Source organism: Ranitomeya imitator, chromosome 7 (assembly GCF_032444005.1).
Source record: "Ranitomeya imitator isolate aRanImi1 chromosome 7, aRanImi1.pri, whole genome shotgun sequence".
Classification (NCBI taxonomy): Eukaryota; Metazoa; Chordata; class Amphibia; order Anura; family Dendrobatidae; genus Ranitomeya; species Ranitomeya imitator.
The window spans coordinates 2,091,441-2,115,922 of NC_091288.1; positions in this window are offsets into that span (position 1 = coordinate 2,091,441).

Sequence of the window (24,482 nt, forward strand, 5' to 3'; positions counted from 1 at the left end):
AAAGCTTTCTCTGATCGTATCGATCTTCTGTTTAAAGAAAGAGGCGAAGTCATCAGCAGAAATGAGGGGGGAGGGAGGAGGTGCGGGGGGACGGAGTAGAGAATTGAAAGTGTTGAAAAGCTGTTTAGGGTTGTGGGACAGGGAGGATATGAGGGATGAGAAGTTTGTTTTGCGGCAGTGAGCGCAGACTTGAAGCTGGCGAGGGACTGCTTGTATGCAGTGAAGTGGTCGGCAGAGTGGGATCGCTTCCATCTCCGCTCGGCAATCCTGGAAGCCCGTCTCAATTCTTTGGTCAGGCTGGTCAGCCAGGGCTGCCTGTTAATTGTACGAGTTTTACTATGCATGAGTGGGGCGGCCGAATCGAGTGTTGTTGTTATTGTGGTGTTATAAAAAGTGGCAGCAGCATCTGTGTCATGAAGGGAAGCTATGTCTGTGAGAGGGAGAAGGGACTCCGAGAGTGATTGTAAGTTGAGATGTTTGAGATTTCTGCGAGGGTGAGTGAGTTTGTGGAGTGGGGGTTGCACACTAGGAGAGGAGAGGGACGAGAATGTCAGTAGGTTGTGGTCAGACAGGGGGAGGGGTGTGTTAGTGAGATTAGTAAGGGAGCAGAGGCGGGTGAAGATGAGGTCCAGCGTGTGGCCATCCTTGTGAGTGGCCTCAGAGGACCATTGAGTGAGGCCAAAGGAGGCAGTCACCTGGATCACCTCCCTTGTCTCTCCACGGACCGCGGTGTCGTTACCTGCTGTATGTCCGTGGTCGGATTGGGTGAGGCTCCTGGTCACACCCCTCCAGGTCTTCCTTGGGCCTCGGCACAAGTGATTCCACCACCCAGCATGTCACACTGGGGAGCTGGAGAGATGGAAGAACAGACACGGGGGAGAGACAGAGACCGGGGAGCGGCAGAGATGGAAGAACAGAGATCGGGGAGCGGCAGAGACGGAAGAACAGAGACCAGGGAGCGTCAGAGGAGGAAGAACAGAAGCCGGGGAACGGCAGAGATGGAGGAGCAGAGACAAGGGAGCGGCAGAGACGGAAGAACAGAGACCAGGGAGCGACAGAGATGGAAGAACACAGACCGGGGAGCGGAAGAGACGGAAGACAGAGACCAGGGAGCGGCAGAGATGGAAGAACAGAAGCTGGGGAATGGCAGAGACCGGGGAGTGGCAGAGATGGAAGAACAGAGACCAGGGAGCGGCAGAGATGGAAGAACACAGACCGGGGAGAGGTACCGATGGGAGAACAGAGATCAGGAAGCTGCGGATATGGAAGAACATAGTCTGCTGTACTTCAATGTACTATCCTGTGCTCCTCAGTTTCCCCGTGTACTCCGCTGTATGCGCATGTTCTCCGCAGTGCTCCATTGCACTCTTCTTGCTCTGTAATGCTCCGCTGTATTCCTCTGTGCTGTGCAGTGATCTGCCATACTCCTGTGATCTACAGTGCTCTGTTGCACTCCCTTGTGCTCTGCTGTCCACTCCTGAGCTCTGCTGTACTCCTCCCATGTGCTTTGCAGTGCTCCGCTGTACTCCCTTGCACTCCTGTGTTCTGCAATGGTCAGCTGTTCTCCGCTCTTTCCTCCTGTTGCTCCTCTGTGCTCTGCAGTGCTCCGCTGTACTTCCCTGTACTATCCTGTGCTCTGCAGTTCCCCATGTACTCTGTTGTACTCCCATGTTCTCCTCAGTGCTCCTTGTACTCCCTTGTGCTCTGTGGTGCTCCGCTGTACTCCCATGTTCTCCTTAGCTCTCCGCTGTACTTCTCTGTATTCCCCTGTATTCCTCAGTGCTCTGCAGTGCTCCGCTGTACTCTCATATTCTCCTTAGCTCTCCGCTGTACTCCTCTGTATTTTCCTGTACTCCTCTGTGCTCTGCTGTACTCCCCTGTGCTTCCTTGTACTCCTCTGTATTTTTCTGTGCTCCACTATGCTCCCTTGTTCTCCCCTGTGCCCAGCTGTATTCCCTTGTACTCCTCAGGGCTCTGTGGTGCTCCGCTGTACTCTCATATTCTCCTTAGCTCTCCGCTGTACTCCTCTGTATTCCCCTGTACTCCTCAGTGCTCCGCTGTACTCTCATATTCTCCTTAGCTCTCCGCTGTACTCCTCTGTATTTTCCTGTACTCCTCTGTGCTCTGCTGTACTCCCCTGTGCTTCCTTGTACTCCTCTGTATTTTTCTGTGCTCCGCTATGCTCCCTTGTCCTCCCCTGTGCCCTGCTGTACTCCCCTGTACTCCTCAGTGCTCTACAGTGCTCCGCTGTACTCCCATATTCTCCTTAGCTCACCGCTGTACTCCTCTGTATTTTCCTGTACTCCTCTGTGCTCTGCTGTACTCCCCTGTGCTTCCTTGTACTCCTCTGTATTTTTGTGTGCTCTGCTGTGCTCCTGTAAGAGGGTGAACTGTAGTCCCACTGAGAGGGCACTAGGACCCTGTGGTTTTTGCCTGTTGCAGCAGAGGACAGACCTCCCAGAGACAATGTGTGCTGCGGGGTGGGGTCTAGTGTCTCGAGTGTAAAGTGAAAGTAGGAAGTGAGAGCTGAGAGAGAAAAGGCGGGAAGAAAAGGAGAGGCTGCTGTGAGATCTTAAAAAGAGACTGTGTGGATTTACTGCAAGTGTTTTTGGAGGAAAAGAAGCTTTTGAGAGACTTTTTGTTGCTAACGTTCCCCTGGAGAAGAATTAACCTTTTGTTTAACTCTGTGAGAGACTTGTGTTGCTAACGTTTCCTGGAGAGGAGCTAACCCTTTATCTAAGAAAAGACGGAGACTTTGCTAAGAACCCAGTACGAATTTGGAAGTCTGTGGATTCCCTGTGCATTGAGTGGAGAAACAAGTCTGGACAGACTGCTGATACAGAGACGGACGGATTGTCGTGGAAGCATTCCTAGGAGCTACAGAAGCAGAGACTACATCGTGAGACCACTAACTAAGTCCCCGGCGTTTGGGCTCGGCATCGGCCGACAAGACAAGAGGAGCTTGCTGTAACTTATTGGCGCTGAAGATATGGACTGGCTACAGCCTCTGCGGATTCCTGCCTGAGAGGAAATCCATCTCAGGATACGGTACCATAGTTATAGATACCCGGGTATCTCTGCTCAGAGTGTTAAGTTGTTACTTTAGAGGTGTATCTTATATTAGAGTTGTGTAAGTTATACTCAATGTGCCATTCCAGGGGCTCCCTTAATAACACTACATTCAATTTACACTTGTTCCTGTTTTTAGTTGCCTGTTAGGTACATTTCTTACTAGTCTGTTGTAGTACACAGTTCTCAGGAGACCTTTGAGTGGCACAGTGATTTCAGCTGCTGCTGAATTAGTGTATCTTTGGGGTGCATCTGCCTTAATATTCTCCATATTACCTTGATTAATTTGCCTTTGAGTAAATACCGTTGGAGATTTCTGCCTTGGTCTTGGTTTGTGACTCACTGGATCTTATTCGGACCTCTGGTCATTACATTTTTGGCGTAGTTGGCAGGATCCAGTGTTTGTCATGGACGAGGGCGAGGGTGGAAATGACCCCGCTGTATCCGCATCCTCCTCGGGGGTTGGGTTTCCCCTGGCAGCCGCGGCGACTCCGGGAGGGTATGTGCCTGTAGGAGCTTTACTTCAGCACATGCCGAAATACGATGGGCGCAATATGGCATTGCAAGATTGGGCTGAGAGAATCCGGAGTATTCTGCGCATGTGTAATTTGACCCCCGCGTTACGCGCTGAGCTGGCATTAAATGCACTGGAGGGTGATATTAGGCGTATGGTGATGGTGCGCCCAGAATCAGAGAGGGATACATTAGAAAAGATTTTGGAACTGTTAGAGGGGAGTTTGGGGGGGCCGAGCGCGTGTGGCCCAGCTTCGGTCCCTATTCTTTAATCGTCCCCAGAGAGAGTGTGAGTCCCTGATGCAGTACTCTAATATTTTACAAGAGATGTTGAATGAGATGCAGCGACTAGACCCGGGGGCCATGGGGGCGTTCCGGGAGGTAGACCGCTTGCTCCGGGACCAATTCATCACCGGTTTAGCCCATAGACTTCTCCGGGACAAGCTGTTGGAAATGGCCCGGGTTGCACCAGAGTTATCTTTCTGGCAGATTTACCGAGCTGCAGTGGAAAGGGAAGAGAAATCAGCCTATGTTCCCGAGGGGTCAGTGAACAGTGCCCAGCTGGAGGAAGGTGTGTCATCAGGGTCGGGGGGAGAGGGGCTTGTAAGCGTGGTACAAGCTTTGCGTGCTGAGGTGAAGGAGTTGAAGCTGAAATTGTCTCAACTGACAGTTGATCCCGCCTCTATCCCCTCACGGGAACCTCCTGCCCCACCCCCTGGAACGGTGACCCCGCAAATGGCCAGGTCGTCCTATCAGAATGAGTCAAGCCCTCGCCCACGAGGAAGAATCACCTGCTGGAAGTGTGGCCGCCAGGGACACATCTCGCGCTACTGCCGGGCGCTTACAGCCCCAGAAACCCCGTCGCCGGCTTTAAACTTCCGGCCGCTGCCATGAGAGGGCAAGCAGCAGCGGCCCCACCCACACAAAGCCCTCGACGGAATGAACAAGATTTGTTTGCATGTAGTCCAGTGATAGAAGCAGAGTTGGAAGGGCGGAAGATGAGGTGCTTGGTTGACACGGGATCCGAATGTACTATAATGCCTCTAGAAGTATATGAGAGATACTTCAGTCGACTAGTGATTCCAGAGGATGGCCGAGTGATACGACTGACCGCCGCAAATAATGGTCAATTGTCAGTCAAAGGGATCGTGTGGATGCAACTAAAAATGTTTGGTCAAGAGCTGGGGCAGAAAGGGGTAGTACTGGTGGCTCACCCCCCTAGAAGAGGGATGGAAGTGACACTCGGAATGAACGTGCTGCGAGATTTGAATCACCAGATGTATGCCAGTGAAGGACCCCGATACTGGGCCCGTGCGACAAGACACCGACCCACACAGAGAATTCTACACCGTCTAGTGCTGAGTTGCGACTTGCTGAAAAGTGCGGTCCCAGGTGGCCGGGTGGGCCGGGTCCGAGTGACTTCGAGAGCCCCGATCCTGCTGGGACCCAGACAAGAGGAACTCTTAATGCTGCCTGTGGGAGCTGCACAGAGATTGAATGGGCTTGAAGTGCTACTTGAGCCCGCCCGAGAGGGTTCCTCATTTGCCAAGGTACATGTGGCCCGGTCTTTGGCGATTGTGAAGAATGGACGAGTGCCGGTCCGATGCATCAATGTTTTAGATGAAGCTGTTGCAATTCCCGCTGGGATCATACTGGCTGAACTGTTCGTGCCGGCAGAGAAGGTGCCGGAAAATGCAGGGTTCGAATTGCGACCAGACCAACAGTCATCCTGGACATTCGCGGTCGAGGTAGGCCGGACTGAACCTCCTACGGAGGAATGGAATGTTCATGTGATCATGGAGCAGATGGGAGTGGATCGGGAGAAGCTGACCCCCGTGCAGTTGGAGCAGTTGGAGAGAGTTTTGTGGGAACATCAAGAGACATTTTCCCGACATGGAGAGGACTTCGGGTGTACCCAGACGATTGAGCATGAGATTCCAACGGGGGATACTCCACCCATTAGAGAAAGATATCGTCAAATTCCTCCGGCGCTCTATCAAGAGGTGAAGAGCATGGTGGCCAGTATGCTGGACAACCAAGTGATCCGAGAGAGCCGGAGTCCCTGGGCGGCCCCTGTAGTCTTGGTCCGCAAGAAGGATGGGACACTCCGATTTTGTGTGGACTATCGGAAATTGAATGCCCACACCGTACGGGACGCATATCCTTTACCCCGTATTGAAGAATCCCTGTCGGCCCTGGGTCGGGCCAAGTATTTCTCAACGTTGGATTTGGCAAGCGGGTACTGGCAGGTCCCAATGGCTGAAAAAGATCGGGCCAAGACGACGTTTGTCTTGCCAATGGGGCTCTTTGAGTTCAACCGGATGCCCTTTGGCCTCGCTACCGCCCCAGGAACCTTCCAACGCCTGATGGAACATTGCTTGGGCGATCTAAATTTTGAATCAGTCCTGATATATCTAGACGACATTGTGGTGTTCGGAACCTCATTTGAAGATCATCTGGAGAAGCTGCGTCAAGTTCTCCGGCGGCTCAAGAGCTACGGCCTGAAAATAAAGCCAAAAAAAGTCAACTGTTACGAAACCAGATTGAATATTTGGGGCATCTGGTGACCCCGGATGGGGTACTACCTTTAGCCAGTAAGATTAAGGCGGTACAAGAGTGGCCACCTCCTTGTGACCTGCGAGAAGTGCGGGCCTTCCTGGGCCTAGCAGGATACTATCGGCGGTTTGTGCCTAAATTCTCACAAGTGGTGAGTCCCTTGAATGAACTTTTGAGAGGGACAGCGCTGGGTCCTCGAAATCGCCCCATTCCATGGGGGCCCCTACAGAAAAAGGCATTTGATGGAGTGAAAACCGCCCTAACGAGTGCCCCATTGCTTGCCTACGCCCGGTTTGACACCCCTTTTTTGTTGTATACCGATGGTAGTCTTCATGGGTTGGGGGCAGTACTAGCACAGGTGCAGGACGGCCGAGAACGAGTGATTTCTTATGGCAGCAGATCTTTAAGAGACTCCGAGCGAAATCCGGCTAACTACAGCTCATTCCGGCTGGAATTGCTGGCCCTGGTGTGGGCAATGACAGAACGCTTCGCCGAGTATCTAACAGGAGCTGAGGTGCTAGTCATGACAGATACCAACCCGCTAGCTCACTTAGAGAATGCAAAACTGGGGGCGTTGGAGCAGCGGTGGGTCGCCAGACTGGCCAAGTTCAATTACCGCATTAAATTTCGCTCTGGTCGAGAGAACGGCAATGCAGATGCATTGTCAAGGGTGCCCCTTGGGTCATCCGGGGAAGATGTTGACGAACAACTTGAGGATACTGAAACTCCAGCTTTGGGGCAGATACCTATCTTCCAAAGTGTGGTACACTCAAGTGGGGTGGCCACCGGGATGCCCTGTGTCCTGGGTAAAACACCCTCAGATTGGACAAGAGTCCAGGATGAGTGTCCGGACATTGCACTTGTGCGCCGTTGGGTACAAAACAAGGCCTGGCCCAGTGCAGAGGACAAGGCTCAGTTGTCCATGGAAGGAATGAAACTCCTTCGACAATGGGATAAATTGTGTGTGGAGCAAGGTCTTTTGTATCGTAAGGTGTACCTGCCATCGGAGCTGCAGCATCGGTACCAACTGATAATTCCTGTGGGGATGGGGCCAGTGGTCGCTCGTGAGGCGCATGAGAAGGGGGCCCATTTTGGAAGTGAAAAGACACTTCAGTGGTTGCAGCGAGTCCTCTACTGCCCTGAGTTGGGAGGGATGGTGGCCGACGCGTGTCGGCAGTGCCGAATTTGTGGGCTCAACAAAAGCCCTGAGCAGCGGGCTCCCACACAGTCTATTAAGACTTCAGCTCCACTGGAGCTACTCATGATTGACTACGTGTTGATAGGGTACTCTACGTCAGGGTACTCCTATTGCCTGGTGATGACAGATCACTTTACCAAGTATGCTGTAGCGGTGCCGACAAGAGATCAGACGGCCAAGTCGGCGGCTGAGGCAGTGTGCCGACATTTCTTCCAAGTGTTCGGGTGTCCGCAGAGAATACATTCAGATCAAGGGGCCTGCTTTCAGGGGACGCTGATGAAAGAGTTGCACCAGCTCTATGGTATCGAGCAGTCGAGAACAACGCCTTACCACCCTCAGGGTAACGGGGCGTGTGAACGTTTTAATCGGACCCTGTTGCAAATGTTGAGGTCCTTAGAGAGTCAGCAACAGACATGCTGGCCTGAGTATCTCCCCGAATTGATGTGGGCTTACAATAACAGGGTGCACAGTACTACTGGTTACTCACCACACATGTTGATGTTTGGTAGACCTGGCCGAGACATTGAGGATTTGAACATGCCAGATCCCTCCTCCGCCCCCCTTCGGACTGCATCCGAGTGGGTACGAGAGCATCGGCGGCGGTTGAGGGTGGTGCATCAGGTGGTGGGCGACCGCCTTCGACAGGTGGTCCATAAGGACACGCGACCTGTACAAACAGAGCTGTTCTCTCCGGGGGACAGAGTGTTGGTGAGGACAAAACGACAGTCAGGAAAGCTGAGTGACCGATGGGAGGCGATACCGTATCTGATAAAAAAACAGGTGAACCCTGAGATTCCAGTGTACGAGGTCGAACCGGTGGGGACAGGGGGGCCAACCCGTAATTTGCATCGTAACATGTTACAACGGTGCTGGTTTGAAGATTCGGCGCCTACCCCCCTAGAGCCAGAGGCCATGTTCCAAGGGGCGGAAGCTCTGAATGATCTTGAGTTTGATGGTGTGCTTACTCCTGCGCCTGCTTATTTGCCCCCTGTGACCGATCTGGCCTCGGGTGATGAGAATGTTGGGGATATGGAGGATGTTGTTGAGGAGAGTGCATCAGGTCAACTGCTTGGTCCTGACGCTGTATCACAGGACATCGAGCCGCAGGAGGAGACAACTCCACTTACGCCCACTAACACGACCACAGAAGAGACTCTAGCTCCCTCTAAGATCGCACCTGTTGATGTAGGACTCAGGAGAACTACACGATCTACGGCAGGAATACCGCCTCAGCGATATGCTCAAGATGAATTTGAGTGGGAAGGTTATGTCGAGGACGCCAACCTCTAGTGGGGTGGCATGTAAGAGGGTGAACTGTAGTCCCACTGAGAGGGCACTAGGACCCTGTGGTTTTTGCCTGTTGCAGCAGAGGACAGACCTCCCAGAGACAATGTGTGCTGCGGGGTGGGGTCCAGTGTCTCGAGTGTAAAGTGAAAGTAGGAAGTGAGAGCTGAGAGAGAAAAGGCGGGAAGAAAAGGAGAGGCTGCTGTGAGATCTTAAAAAGAGACTGTGTGGATTTACTGCAAGTGTTTTTGGAGGAAAAGAAGCTTTTGAGAGACTTTTTGTTGCTAACGTTCCCCTGGAGAAGAGCTAACCTTTTAACTCTGTGAGAGACTTGTGTTGCTAACGTTTCCTGGAGAGGAGCTAACCCTTTATCTAAGAAAAGACGGAGACTTTGCTAAGAACCCAGTACAAATTTGGAAGTCTGTGGATTCCCTGTGCATTGAGTGGAGAAACAAGTCTGGACAGACTGCTGATACAGAGACGGACGGATTGCCGTGGAAGCATTCCTAGGAGCTACAGAAGCAGAGACTACATCGTGAGACCACTAACTAAGTCCCCGGCGTTTGGGCTCGGCATCGGCCGACAAGACAAGAGGAGCTTGCTGTAACTTATTGGCGCTGAAGATATGGACTGGCTACAGCCTCTGCGGATTCCTGCCTGAGAGGAAATCCATCTCAGGATACGGTACCATAGTTATAGATACCCGGGTATCTCTGCTCAGAGTGTTAAGTTGTTACTTTAGAGGTGTATCTTATATTAGAGTTGTGTAAGTTATACTCAATGTGCCATTCCAGGGGCTCCCTTAATAACACTACATTCAATTTACACTTGTTCCTGTTTTTAGTTGTCTGTTAGTTAAATTTCTTACTAGTTTGTTGTAGTACACAGTTCTCAGGAGACCTTTGAGTGGCACAGTGATTTCAGCTGCTGCTGAATTAGTGTATCTTTGGGGTGCATCTGCCTTAATATTCTCCATATTACCTTGATTAATTTGCCTTTGAGTAAATACCGTTGGAGATTTCTGCCTTGGTCTTGGTTTGTGACTCACTGGATCTTATTCGGACCTCTGGTCATTACACTCCCTTGTTCTCCCCTGTGCCCTGCTGTATTCCCTTGTACTCCTCATGGCTCTGCAGTGCTCCGCTGTAATCTCATATTCTCCTTAGTTCTCCATTGTACTCCTCTGTATTTCCCTACACTCCCCTGTGATCTCCAGTGCTCCACTGTACTCCTCCATGCTCTGCAGAGCTTTGCTGTACTCCGCTGTACTCCCCTATGTGCCCAGCAGGGGGTGGTGTGTGCCCAGCAGGGGGAGGAGTGTGCCCAGCAGGGGCAGTGTGAGTCTGAGTAGGGAGCAAAGTTCGCCCAGCAGGGGGCAGTGTGCCCAGCAGGGGGAGGTGTGTGCCCAGCAGGGGGCAGTGTGAGTCTGAGTAGGGGGCAGTGTGTGCCCAGCAGGGGGTGGTGTGTGCCCAGCAGGGGGCAGTGTGAGTCTGAGTAGGGGGCAGTGTGTGCCCAGCAGGGGGCGGTGTGTGCCTAGCAGAGGGTAGTGTGAGTCTGCGTAGGGGAAAGTGTGTGCCCAGCAGGGGGCACTGTGAGTCTGAGTAGGGAGCAGTGTGTTCCCAGCAGGGGGCGGGGTGTGCCTGAATAGGGGCAGTGTGAGTCTGAGTAGAGGGCAGTGCGTGCCCAGCAGGGGGCAGTGTGAGTCTGAGCAGGGGGTAGTGTGCACCTAGCAGGTGGCACTGTGAGTCTAAGTGGGGGGCGGTGTGAGTCTGAGTAGGGGGCAGTATGTGCGCCCAGCAAGGGCGGTGTGAGTCTGAGTAGGGGGCAGTGTGAGTCTGAGTAGGGAGCAGGGTGTGCCCAGCAGGGGGCGGTGTGAGTCTGAGTAGGGGGCAGTGTGAGTCTGAGTAGGGGGCAGTGTGCCCAGCAGGGGGCGGTGTGAGTCTGAGTAGGGGGCGGTGTGTGACCAGCAGGGGGCAGTGTGAGTCTGATTAGGGGGCAGTGTGTGTCCAGCAGGGGAGGTGTGAGTCTGTGTAGGGGGCAGTGTGTGTCCAGCAGGGGCGGTGTGAGTCTGTGTAGGGGGCAGTGTGTGTCCAGCAGGGGCGGTGTTAGTCTGAGTAAGGGGGCAGTTTGTGCCCAGCAGGGGCGGTGTGAGTCTGAGTAGCGGGCAGTATGAGTCTGAGTAGGGAGCAGTGCGTGCCCATCATGGGGCGGTGTGAGTCTGAGTAGGGGGCGGTGTGTGCCCAGCAGGGGGCGGTGTGAGTTTGTGTAGGGGCGGTGTGTGCCCAGCAGGGGGCGGTGTGAGTTTGTGTAGGGGTGGTGTGTGCCCAGCAGGGGGCGGTGTGAGTCTGAGTAGGGTACAGTGTGTGCCCAACAGGGGGCGGTGTGAGTCTGAGTAGGGGGCGGTGTGTACCCAGCAGGGGACGGTGTGAGTCTGAGTAGGGGGCAGTGTGTGCCCAGCAGGGGGTGGTGTGAGTCTGAGAAGGGGGCAGTGTGTGCCCAGCAGGGGGCAGTGTGTGTGCCCAGCAGGGGATGGTGTGAGTCTGATTAGGGGGCAGTGTGTGCCCAGCAGGGGACGGTGTGAGTCTGAGTAGGGGGCAGTGTGTGCCCAGCAGGGGGCAGTGTGTGCCCAGCAGGGGACGATGTGAATCTGAGTAGGGTACAGTGTGTTCCCAACAGGGGGCGGTGTGAGTCTGAGTAGGGGGCGGTGTGTGCCCAGCAGGGGGCGGTGTGAGTCTGAGTAGGGGGCGGTGTGTGCCCAGCAGGGGGCGGTGTGAGTTTGTGTAGGGGCGGTGTGTGCCCAGCAGGGGGGCGGTGTGAGTCTGAGTAGGGGGCGGTGTGTGCCCAGCAGGGGGCGGTGTGAGTTTGTGTAGGGGTGGTGTGTGCCCAGCAGGGGGCGGTGTGAGTCTGAGTAGGGTACAGTGTGTGCCCAACAGGGGGCGGTGTGAGTCTGAGTAGGGGGTGGTGTGTGCCCAGCAGGGGACGGTGTGAGTCTGAGTAGGGGGCAGTGTGTGCCCAGCAGGGGGTGGTGTGAGTCTGAGAAGGGGGCAGTGTGTGTGCCCAGCAGGGGACGGTGTGAGTCTGATTAGGGGGCAGTGTGTGCCCAGCAGGGGACGGTGTGAGTCTGAGTAGGGGGCAGTGTGTGCCCAGCAGGGGGCAGTGTGTGCCCAGCAGGGGACGATGTGAGTCTGAGTAGGGTACAGTGTGTGCCCAACAGGGGGCGGTGTGAGTTTGTGTAGGGGTGGTGTGTGCCCAGCAGGGGACAGTGTGAGTCTGATTAGGGGGCAGTGTGTGCCCAGCAGGGGACGGTGTGAGTCTGAGTAGGGGGCAGTGTGTGCCCAGCAGGGGGTGGTGTGTGTGCCCAGCAGGGGGCGGTGTGAGTCTGAGTAGGGAGCAGTGCGTGCCCAGCAGGGATCAGTGTGAGTCTGAGAAGGGGGCAGCGTGTGCCCAGCAGGGATCAGTGTGAGTCTGAGTAGGGGGCAGTGTGTGCCCAGCAGGGGACAGTGTGAGTCTGAGAAGGGGGCAGCGTGTGCCCAGCAGGGGGGCGGTGTGAGTCTGAGTAGGGGGCAGTGTGTGCCCAGCAGGGATCAGTGTGAGTCTGAGAAGGGGGCAGCGTGTGCCCAGCAGGGGACGATGTGAGTCTGAGTAGGGGGCAGTGTGTGCCCAGCAGGGGGTGGTGTGTGTGCCCAGCAGGGGGCGGTGTGAGTCTGAGTAGGGTACAGTGTGTGCCCAGCAGGGGGGCGGTGTGAGTCTGAGTAGGGGGCAGTGTGTGCCCAGCAGGGGGTGGTGTGTGTGCCCAGCAGGGGGCGGTGTGAGTCTGAGTAGGGTACAGTGTGTGCCCAGCAGGGGGGCGGTGTGAGTCTGAGTAGGGGGCAGTGTGTGCCCAGCAGGGGGCAGTGTGAGTCTGAGTAGGGGGCAGTGTGTGCCCAGCAGGGGGAGGTGTGTGCCCAGCAGGGGGCAGTGTGAGTCTGAGTAGGGGGCAGTGTGTGCCCAGCAGGGGGCGGTGTGTGCCTAGCAGAGGGTAGTGTGAGTCTGCGTAGGGGAAAGTGTGTGCCCAGCAGGGGGCACTGTGAGTCTGAGTAGGGAGCAGTGTGTTCCCAGCAGGGGGCGGGGTGTGCCTGAATAGGGGCAGTGTGAGTCTGAGTAGAGGGCAGTGCGTGCCCAGCAGGGGGCAGTGTGAGTCTGAGCAGGGGGTAGTGTGCACCTAGCAGGTGGCACTGTGAGTCTAAGTGGGGGGCGGTGTGAGTCTGAGTAGGGGGCAGTATGTGCGCCCAGCAAGGGCGGTGTGAGTCTGAGTAGGGGGCAGTGTGAGTCTGAGTAGGGAGCAGGGTGTGCCCAGCAGGGGGCGGTGTGAGTCTGAGTAGGGGGCAGTGTGAGTCTGAGTAGGGAGCAGTGCGTGCACAGCAAGGGGCGGTGTGTGCCCAGCAGGGGGCGGTGTGAGTTTGAGTAGGGGGCGGTGTGTGCCCAGCAGGGGGCGGTGTGAGTCTGAGTAGGGGGCAGTGTGAGTCTAAGTAGGGGGCAGTGTGCCCAGCAGGGGGCGGTGTGAATCTGAGTAGGGGACAGTGTGTGTGTGCCCAGCTGGGCAGTGTGAGTCTGAGTAGTGGGTAGTGTGTGCTCAGCAGGGGCGGTGTGAGTTTGAGTAGGGGGCAGTGTGAGTCTGAGTAGGGGGCGGTGTGTGACCAGCAGGGGGCAGTGTGAGTCTGATTAGGGGGCAGTGTGCGCCCAGCAGGGGGCAGTGTGAGTCTGTGTAGGGGGCAGTGTGTGTCCAGCAGGGGAGGTGTGAGTCTGTGTAGGGGGCAGTGTGTGTCCAGCAGGGGCGGTGTGAGTCTGTGTAGGGGGCAGTGTGTGTCCAGCAGGGGCGGTGTTAGTCTGAGTAAGGGGGCAGTTTGTGCCCAGCAGGGGCGGTGTGAGTCTGAGTAGCGGGCAGTATGAGTCTGAGTAGGGAGCAGTGCGTGCCCATCATGGGGCGGTGTGAGTCTGAGTAGGGGGCGGTGTGTGCCCAGCAGGGGGCGGTGTGAGTTTGTGTAGGGGCGGTGTGTGCCCAGCAGGGGGCGGTGTGAGTTTGTGTAGGGGTGGTGTGTGCCCAACAGGGGGCGGTGTGAGTCTGAGTAGGGGGCGGTGTGTACCCAGCAGGGGACGGTGTGAGTCTGAGTAGGGGGCAGTGTGTGCCCAGCAGGGGGTGGTGTGAGTCTGAGAAGGGGGCAGTGTGTGCCCAGCAGGGGGCAGTGTGTGTGCCCAGCAGGGGATGGTGTGAGTCTGATTAGGGGGCAGTGTGTGCCCAGCAGGGGACGGTGTGAGTCTGAGTAGGGGGCAGTGTGTGCCCAGCAGGGGGCAGTGTGTGCCCAGCAGGGGACGATGTGAGTCTGAGTAGGGTACAGTGTGTGCCCAACAGGGGGCGGTGTGAGTTTGTGTAGGGGTGGTGTGTGCCCAGCAGGGGGCGGTGTGAGTCTGAGTAGGGTACAGTGTGTGCCCAACAGGGGGCGGTGTGAGTCTGAGTAGGGGGTGGTGTGTGCCCAGCAGGGGACGGTGTGAGTCTGAGTAGGGGGCAGTGTGTGCCCAGCAGGGGGTGGTGTGAGTCTGAGAAGGGGGCAGTGTGTGTGCCCAGCAGGGGACGGTGTGAGTCTGATTAGGGGGCAGTGTGTGCCCAGCAGGGGACGGTGTGAGTCTGAGTAGGGGGCAGTGTGTGCCCAGCAGGGGGCAGTGTGTGCCCAGCAGGGGACGATGTGAGTCTGAGTAGGGTACAGTGTGTGCCCAACAGGGGGCGGTGTGAGTCTGAGTAGGGGGCGGTGTATGCCCAGCAGGGGGCGGTGTGAGTTTGTGTAGGGGTGGTGTGTGCCCAGCAGGGGGCGGTGTGAGTCTGAGAAGGGGGCAGTGTGTGTGCCCAGCAGGGGACAGTGTGAGTCTGATTAGGGGGCAGTGTGTGCCCAGCAGGGGACGGTGTGAGTCTGAGTAGGGGGCAGTGTGTGCCCAGCAGGGGGTGGTGTGTGTGCCCAGCAGGGGGCGGTGTGAGTCTGAGTAGGGAGCAGTGCGTGCCCAGCAGGGATCAGTGTGAGTCTGAGAAGGGGGCAGCGTGTGCCCAGCAGGGATCAGTGTGAGTCTGAGTAGGGGGCAGTGTGTGCCCAGCAGGGGACAGTGTGAGTCTGAGAAGGGGGCAGCGTGTGCCCAGCAGGGGGGCGGTGTGAGTCTGAGTAGGGGGCAGTGTGTGCCCAGCAGGGATCAGTGTGAGTCTGAGAAGGGGGCAGCGTGTGCCCAGCAGGGGGTGGTGTGTGTGCCCAGCAGGGGGCGGTGTGAGTTTGTGTAGGGGTGGTGTGTGCCCAGCAGGGGGCGGTGTGAGTCTGAGAAGGGGGCAGTGTGTGTGCCCAGCAGGGGACAGTGTGAGTCTGATTAGGGGGCAGTGTGTGCCCAGCAGGGGACGGTGTGAGTCTGAGTAGGGGGCAGTGTGTGCCCAGCAGGGGGTGGTGTGTGTGCCCAGCAGGGGGCGGTGTGAGTCTGAGTAGGGTACAGTGTGTGCCCAGCAGGGGGGCGGTGTGAGTCTGAGTAGGGGGCAGTGTGTGCCCAGCAGGGGGTGGTGTGTGTGCCCAGCAGGGGGCGGTGTGAGTCTGAGTAGGGGGCAGTGTGTGCCCAGCAGGGGGGCGGTGTGAGTCTGAGTAGGGGGCAGTGTGTGCCCAGCAGGGGGTGGTGTGTGTGCCCAGCAGGGGGCGGTGTGAGTCTGAGTAGGGGGCAGTGTGTGCCCAGCAGGGATCAGTGTGAGTCTGATTAGGGGGCAGTGTGTGCCCAGCAGGGGACGATGTGAGTCTGAGTAGGGGGCAGTGTGTGCCCAGCAGGGGGCAGTGTGAGTCTGATTAGGGGGCAGTGTGTGCCCAGCAGGGGGCAGCGTGTGCCCAGCAGGGGACGATGTGAGTCTGATTAGGGGGCAGTGTGAGTCTGAGTAGGGTCCCCCCCTCCAGTGGTCGCACACAGTGTCAGGCGCCCCCTCCCGTCTCTGGCGCTGAGTTCAGCAGTCATCTATTAGCGGTAATTACTTCTATAGACGGAGCAGCTGGAGGCTGATAAAAGCCCCATTAACAATCGCCGCTTCCCCGGAGCCGCAGCCAGAAGCGCGGACTGTGCAGCGGACAAAGCCGGAGCCCCCCGGGACGTCCTGTGTGCGGCGCGTTATCTGCACAAGGCACAAGATTCATCATCGGGAGAGACACCGGAGAAGTGTGCCCCCCCCAGAGATGGGAATATAGGGGAAAGTATGTGCCCCCCAGAGATGGGAATAGGGAGGAAAGTATGTGCCCCCCCCAGAGATGGGAATACAGGGGAAAGTATGTGCCCCCCCAGAGATGGGAATACAGGGGAAAGTATGTGCCCCCCCAGAGATAGGAATATAGGGGAAAGTATGTGCCCCCCCAGAGATGGGAATAGGGAGGAAAGTATGTGCCCCCCAGAGATGGGAATACAGGGGAAAGTATGTGCCCCCCCAGAGATGGGAATACAGGGGAAAGTATGTGCCCCCCCCAGAGATGGGAATATGGGGGAAAGTATGTGCCCCCCAGAGATGGGAATATAGGGGAAAGTATGTGCCCCCCAGAGATGGGAATAGGGAGGAAAGTATGTGCCCCCCAGAGATGGGAATACAGGGGAAAGTATGTGCCCCCCCAGAGATGGGAATACAGGGGAAAGTATGTGCCCCCCCAGAGAATACAGGGGAAAGTATGTGCCCCCCAGAGATGGGAATACAGGAGAAAGTATGTGCCCCCCAGAGATGGGAATATAGGGGAAAGTATGTGCCCCCCCCAGAGATGGGAATACAGGGGAAAGTATGTGCCCCCCAGAGATAGGAATATAGGGGAAAGTATGTGCCCCCCAGAGATGGGAATAGGGAGGAAAGTATGTGCCCCCCAGAGATGGGAATACAGGGGAAAGTATGTGCCCCCCAGAGATGGGAATACAGGGGAAAGTATGTGCCCCCCAGAGATGGTAATACAAGGGAAAGTATGTGCCCCCCAGAGATGGGAATACAGGGGAAAGTATGTGCCCCCAGAGATGGAAATAGGGAGGAAAGTATGTGCCCCCCAGAGATGGGAATAGGGAGGAAAGTATGTGCCCCCCAGAGATGGGAATACAGGGGAAAGTATGTGCCCCCCAGAGATGGGAATAGGGAGGAAAGTTTGTGCCCCCCAGAGATGGGGATATAGGGGAAAGTATGTGCCCCCCAGAGATGGGAATACAGGGGAAAGTATGTGCCCCCCCTAGAGATGGCAGTACAGGGGAAAGTATGTGCCCCCCAGAGATGAGAATACAGGGGAAAGTATGTGCCCCCCAGAGATGGGAATACAGGGGAAAGTATGTGCCCCCCAGAGATGGGAATACAGGGGAAAGTATGTGCCCCCCAGAGATGGGAATACAGGGGAATGTATGTGCCCCCCAGATATGGGAATACAGGGGAAGTATGTGCCCCCCAGAGATGGGAATACAGGGGAAGTATGTGCCCCCCAGAGATGGGAATAGGGAGGAAAGTGTTATGAAAGGCAATTCAGTACCACTATGGACATAGCGGTCAGAGCACATACAGTGATCTGACAATAACCCAAAATCATAGAACAAGCTCTGAGACGTGGGAACTCTGCAGACCGCAATCCCTAATCCTCTCCAAACAACACTAGAGGCAGCCGTGGATTGCGCCTCACTCTGCCTATGCAACTCGGCACAGCCTGAGAAACTAACTAGCCTGAAGACAGAAAATAAGCCTACCTTGCCTCAGAGAAACACCCCAAAGGAAAAGGCAGCTCCCCACATATAATGACTGTGAGTTAAGATGAAAAGACAAACGTAGGAATGAAATAGATTCAGCAAAGTGAGGCCCGACTTTCTTAACAGAGCGAGGATAGGAAAGATAACTTTGCGGTCTACACAAAACCCTAAAGAAAACCACGCAAAGGGGGCAAAAAGACCCTCCGTACCGAACTAACGGCACGGAGGTACACCCTTTGCGTCCCAGAGCTTCCAGCAAAACAATTAGACAAGCTGGACAGAAAAAATAGCAAACAAATAGCAAAGAAGAACTTAGCTATGCAGAGCAGCAGGCCACAGGAATGATCCAGGGAAAAACAAGTCCAACACTGGAACATTGACAGGAAGCCAGGATCAAAGCATTAGGTGGAGTTAAGTAGAGAAGCACCTAACGACCTCACCAGATCACCTGAGGGAGGAAACTCAGAAGCCGCAGTACCACTTTCCTCCACAAACGGAAGCTCCCAGAGAGAATCAGCCGAAGTACCACCTGCGACCACAGGAGGGAGCTCTGCCACAGAATTCACAACAGTACCCCCCCCCTTGAGGAGGGGCCACCGAACCCTCACCAGAGCCCCCAGGCCGACCAGGATGAGCCACATGAAAAGCACGAACAAGATCGGAAGCATGGACATCAGAGGCAAAAACCCAGGAATTATCTTCCTGAGCATAACCCTTCCATTTAACCAGATACTGGAGTTTCCGTCTTGAAACACGAGAATCCAAAATCTTCTCCACAATATACTCCAATTCCCCCTCCACCAAAACCGGGGCAGGAGGGTCAACAGATGGAACCATAGGTGCCACGTATCTCCGCAACAATGACCTATGGAATACGTTATGTATGGAAAAAAGAATCTGGGAGGGTCAGACGAAAAGACACAGGATTAAGAACCTCAGAAATCCTATACGGACCAATGAAACGAGGTTTAAACTTAGGAGAGGAAACCTTCATAGGAATATGACGAGAAGATAACCAAACCAGATCCCCAACACGAAGTCGGGGACCCACACGGCGTCTGCGATTAGCGAAACATTGAGCCTTCTCCTGGGACAAGGTCAAATTGTCCACTACATGAGTCCAAATCTGCTGCAACCTGTCCACCACAGTATCCACACCAGGACAGTCCGAAGACTCAAGCTGTCCTGAAGAGAAACGAGGATGGAACCCAGAATTGCAGAAAAATGGCGAAACCAAGGTAGCCGAGCTGGCCCGATTATTAAGGGCGAACTCAGCCAAAGGCAAAAAGGACACCCAGTCATCCTGATCGGCAGAAACAAAGCATCTCAGATAAGTTTCCAAGGTCTCATTGGTTCGTTCGGTCTGGCCATTAGTCTGAGGATGGAAAGCCGAGGAAAAAGACAAGTCAATGCCCATCCTACCACAAAAGGCTCGCCAAAACCTCGAAACAAACTGGGAACCTCTGTCAGAAACGATATTCTCTGGAATGCCATGTAAACGAACCACATGCTGGAAGAACAATGGCACCAAATCAGAGGAGGAAGGCAATTTAGACAAGGGTACCAGATGGACCATCTTAGAAAAGCGATCACAGACCACCCAAATGACTGACATCTTTTGAGAAACGGGGAGATCTGAAATAAAATCCATAGAGATATGTGTCCAAGGCCTCTTCGGGACCGGCAAGGGCAAAAGCAACCCACTGGCACGAGAACAGCAAGGCTTAGCCCGAGCACAAATCCCACAGGACTGCACAAAAGTACGCACATCCCGCGACAGAGATGGCCACCAAAAGGATCTAGCCACTAACTCTCTGGTACCAAAGATTCCAGGATGACCAGCCAACACCGAACAATGAACCTCAGAGATAACTTTATTGGTCCACCTATCAGGGACAAACAGTCTCTCCGCTGGACAACGATCAGGTTTATTAGCCTGAAATTTTTGCAGCACCCGCCGCAAATCAGGGGAGATGGCAGACACAATTACTCCTTCCTTGAGGATACCCGCCGGCTCAGACAAACCCGGAGAGTCGGGCACAAAACTCCTAGACAGGGCATCCGCCTTCACATTTTTAGAGCCCGGAAGGTACGAAATCACAAAGTCAAAACGGGCAAAAAACAGCGACCAACGGGCCTGTCTAGGATTCAAACGCTTAGCAGACTCGAGATAAGTCAAGTTCTTATGATCAGTCAATACCACCACGCGATGCTTAGCTCCTTCAAGCCAATGACGCCACTCCTCGAATGCCCACTTCATGGCCAGCATCTCTCGGTTGCCCACATCATAATTTCGCTCAGCAGGCGAAAACTTCCTGGAAAAAAAAACGCATGGTTTCATCACTGAGCAATCAGAACCTCTCTGCGACAAAACAGCCCCTGCTCCAATCTCAGAAGCATCAACCTCGACCTGGAACGGAAGAGAAACATCTGGCTGACACAACACAGGGGCAGAAGAAAAACGACGCTTCAACTCCTGAAAAGCCTCCACAGCAGCAGAAGACCAATTGACCACATCAGCACCCTTCTTGGTCAAATCGGTCAATGGTTTGGCAATACTAGAAAAATTGCAGATGAAGCGACGATAAAAATTAGCAAAGCCCAGGAACTTTTGTAGACTTTTCAGAGATGTCGGCTGAGTCCAATCATGGATGGCTTGGACCTTAACAGGATCCATCTCGATAGTAGAAGGGGAAAAGATGAACCCCAAAAATGAAACCTTCTGCACACCAAAGAGACATTTTGATCCCTTCACAAACAAAGAATTAGCACGCAGGACCTGAAAAACCGTTCTGACCTGCTTCACATGAGACTACCAATCATCCAAGAAGATCAAAATGTCATCCAAGTACACAATCAGGAATTTATCCAGGTACTCTCGGAAGATGTCATGCATAAAGGACTGAAACACTGATGGAGCATTGGCAAGTCCGAATGGCATCACTAGATACTCAAAATGACCCTCGGGCGTATTAGATGCAGTTTTCCATTCATCGCCTCGCCTGATTCGCACCAGATTTTACGCACCACGAAGATCTATCTTGGTGAACCAACTAGCCCCCTTAATCCGAGCAAACAAATCAGATAACAATGGCAAGGGGTACTGAAATTTAACCGTGATCTTATTTAGAAGGCGGTAATCTATACAAGGTCTCAGCGAACCATCCTTCTTGGCTACAAAAAAGAACCCTGCTCCTAATGGCGACGATGACGGGCGAATATGCCCCTTCTCCAGGGATTCCTTCACATAACTGCGCATAGCGGCGTGCTCAGGCACGGATAAATTAATCAGTCGACCTTTTGGGAATTTACTACCAGGAATCAAATTGATAGCACAATTACAATCCCTATGCGGAGGTAGGGCATCGGACTTGGGCTCATCAAATACATCCCGGTAATCAGACAAGAACTCTGGAACCTCAGAAGGGGTGGATGACGAAATTGACAGAAATGGGACATCACCATGTACCCCCTGACAACCCCAGCTGGACACCGACATGGATTTCCAATCTAATACTGGATTATGGGCTTGTGGCCATGGCAACCCCAACACGACCACATCATGCAGATTATGCAATACCAGAAAGCGAATAACCTTCTGATGTGCAGGAGCCATGCACATGGTCAGCTGGGTCCAGTACTGAGGCTTATTCTTGGCCAAAGGTGTAGCATCAATTCCTCTTAATGGAATAGGACACTGCAAGGGCTCCAAGAAAAACCCACAACGCTTAGCATACTCTAAGTCCATCAAATTCAGGGCAGCGCCTGAATCCACAAATGCCATGACAGAATGCGATGACAAAGAGCAGATCAAGGTAATGGACAGAAGAAATTTTGACTGTACTGTACCAATGGTGGCAGACCTAGCGAACCGCTTAGTGCGCTTAGGACAATCAGAGATAGCATGAGTGGAATCACCACAGTAGAAACACAGCCCATTCAGACGTCTGTGTTCTTGCCGTTCAACTCTGGTCAAAGTCCTATCGCACTGCATAGGCTCAGGTTTAAGCTCAGGTAATACCGCCAAATGGTGCACAGATTTACGCTCGCGCAAGCGTCGACCGATCTGAATGGCCAAAGACATAGACTCATTCAGACCAGCAGGCATAGGAAATCCCACCATGACATCCTTAAGGGCTTCAGAGAGACCTTTTCTGAAAATAGCTGCGAGCGCACCTTCATTCCACTGAGTGAGTACGGACCACTTTCTAAACTTCTGACAATATACCTCTATCTCATCCTGAGCCTGACAAAGAGCCAGCAAATTTTTCTCTGCCTGATCCACTGAATTAGGTTCATCGTACAGCAACCCAAGCGCCAGGAAAAACGCATCGATATTACTCAATGCAGGATCTCCTGACGCAAGAGAAAACGCCCAGTCTTGAGGGTCGCCACGCAAAAAAGAAATGACGATCCTAACTGGTTGAACTGAGTCACCAGAGGAGCGAGGTTTCAAAGCCAGAAATAGTTTACAATTATTTTTGAAACTCAGAAATTTAGTTCTATCTCCAAAAAACAAATCTGGAATAGGAATTATCGGTTCTAACAAAGAATTCTGAACCACAAAATCTTGAATATTTTGAACTCTTGCCGTGAGCTGATCCACACATGAAGACAGACCTTTAATGTCCATCGCTACACCTGTGTCCTGAACCACCCAAATGTCTAGGGGAAAAAAAAGGCAAAACACAGTGCAAAGAAAAAAAAATGGTCTCAGAACTTCTTTTTTCCCTCTATTGAGAATCATTAGCACTTTGGGCTTCCTGTACTGTTATGAAAGGCAATTCAGAATCACAATGGACATGGAGGTCAGAGCACATACAGTGAACTGACAATAACCCAAAATCATAGAACGAGCTCTGAGACGTGGGAACTCTGCAGACTGCAATCCCTAATCCTCTCCAAACAACACTAGAGGCAGCCGTGGATTGCGCCTAACTCTGCCTATGCAACTCGGCACAGCCTGAGAAACGAACTAGCCTGAAGACAGAAAATAAGCCTACCTTGCCTCAGAGAAACACCCCAAAGGAAAAGGCAGCCCCCCACATATAATGACTGTGAGTTAAGATGAAAAGACAAACGTAGGAATGAAATAGATTCAGCAAAGTGAGGCCCGACTTTCTTAACAGAGCGAGGATAGGAAAGATAACTTTGCGGTCTACACAAAACCCTAAAGAAAACCACGCAAAGGGGGCAAAAAGACCCTCCGTACCGAACTAACGGCACGGAGGTACACCCTTTGCGTCCCAGAGCTTCCAGCAAAACAATTAGACAAGCTGGACAGAAAAAATAGCAAACAAATAGCAAAGAAGAACTTAGCTATGCAGAGCAGCAGGCCACAGGAACGATCCAGGAGGAAAACAAGTCCAACACTGGAACATTGACAGGAAGCCAGGATCAAAGCATTAGGTGGAGTTAAGTAGAGAAGCACCCAACGACCTCACCAGATCACCTGAGGGAGGAAACTCAGAAGCCGCAGTACCACTTTCCTCCACAAACGGAAGCTCCCAGAGAGAATCAGCCGAAGTACCACCTGCGACCACAGGAGCTCTGCCACAGAATTCACAACAGGAAAGTATGTGCCCCCCAGAGATGGGAATACAGGGGAAAGTATGTGCCCCCCAGAGATGGGAATACAGGGGAAAGTATGTGTTCCCCAGAGATGGGAATACAGGGGAAAGTATGTGCCCCCCAGAGATGGGAATACAGGGGAAAGTATGTGCCCCCCCAGAGATGGGAATACAGGGGAAAGCATGTGCCCCCCCAGAGATGGGAATATAGGGGAAAGTATGTGCCCCCCAGAGATGGGAATATGGAGGAAAGTATGTGCCCCCCAGAGATGGGAATACAGGGGAAAGTATGTGCCCCCCCAGAGATGGGAATACAGGGGAAAGTATGTGCCCCCCAGAGATGGGAATAGGGAGGAAAGTATGTGTCCCCCAGAGATGGGAATACAGGGGAAAGTATGTGCCCCCCCAGAGATGGGAATACAGGGGAAAGTATGTGCCCCCCAGAGATGGTAATATAGGGGAAAGTATGTGCCCCCCCCCCCCAGAGATGGGAATACAGGGGAAAGTATGTGCCCCCCAGAGATGGGAATAGGGAGGAAAGTATGTGCCCCCCAGAGATGGGAATACAGGGGAAAGTATGTGCCCCCCCAGAGATGGGAATACAGGGGAAAGTATCTGCCCCCCAGAGATGGGAATACAGGGGAAAGTATGTGCCCCCCAGAGATGGGAATACAGGGGAAAGCATGTGCCCCCCCCAGAGATGGGAATATATGGGAAAGTATGTGCCCCCCAGAGATGGGGATAGGGAGGGAAGTATGTGCCCTCCAGAGATGGTAATATAGGGGAAAGTATGTGCCCCCCCCCCAGAGATGGGAATATAGGGGAAAGTATGTGCCCCCCAGAGATAGGAATAGGGAGGAAAGTATGTGCCCCCCAGAGATGGGAATACAGGGGAAAGTATGTGCCCCCCAGAGATGGGAATACAGGGGAAAGTATGTGCCCCCCAGAGATGGTAATATAGGGGAAAGTATGTGCCTCCCTCCCCCCAGAGATGGGAATCCAGGGGAAAGTATGTGCCCCCCAGAGATGGGAATAGGGAGGAAAGTATGTGCCCCCCCAGAGATGGGAATACAGGGGAAGTATGTGCCCCCTAGAGACGGGAATACAGGGGAAAGTATGTGCCCCCCAGAGATGGGAATATAGGGGAAAGTATGTGCCCCCCAGAGATGGGAATAGGGAGGAAAGTATGTGCCCCCCAGAGATGGGAATATAGGGGAAAGTATGTGCCCCCCAGAGATGGGAATAGGGAGGAAAGTATGTGCCCCCCAGAGATGGGAATATAGGGGAAAGTATGTGCCCCCCAGAAATGGGAATACAGGGGAAAGTATGTGCCCGTCAGAGATGGGAATACAGGGGAAAGTATGTGCCCCCCCCCCCCAGAGATGGGAATAGGGAGGAAAGTATGTGCCCCCCAGAGATGGGAATATAGGGGAAAGTATGTGCCCCCCCCCAGAGATGGGAATAGGGAGGAAAGTATGTGCCCCCCAGAGATGGGAATAGGGAGGAAAGTATGTGGCCCCTAGAGACGGGAATACAGGGGAATGTATGTGCCCCCC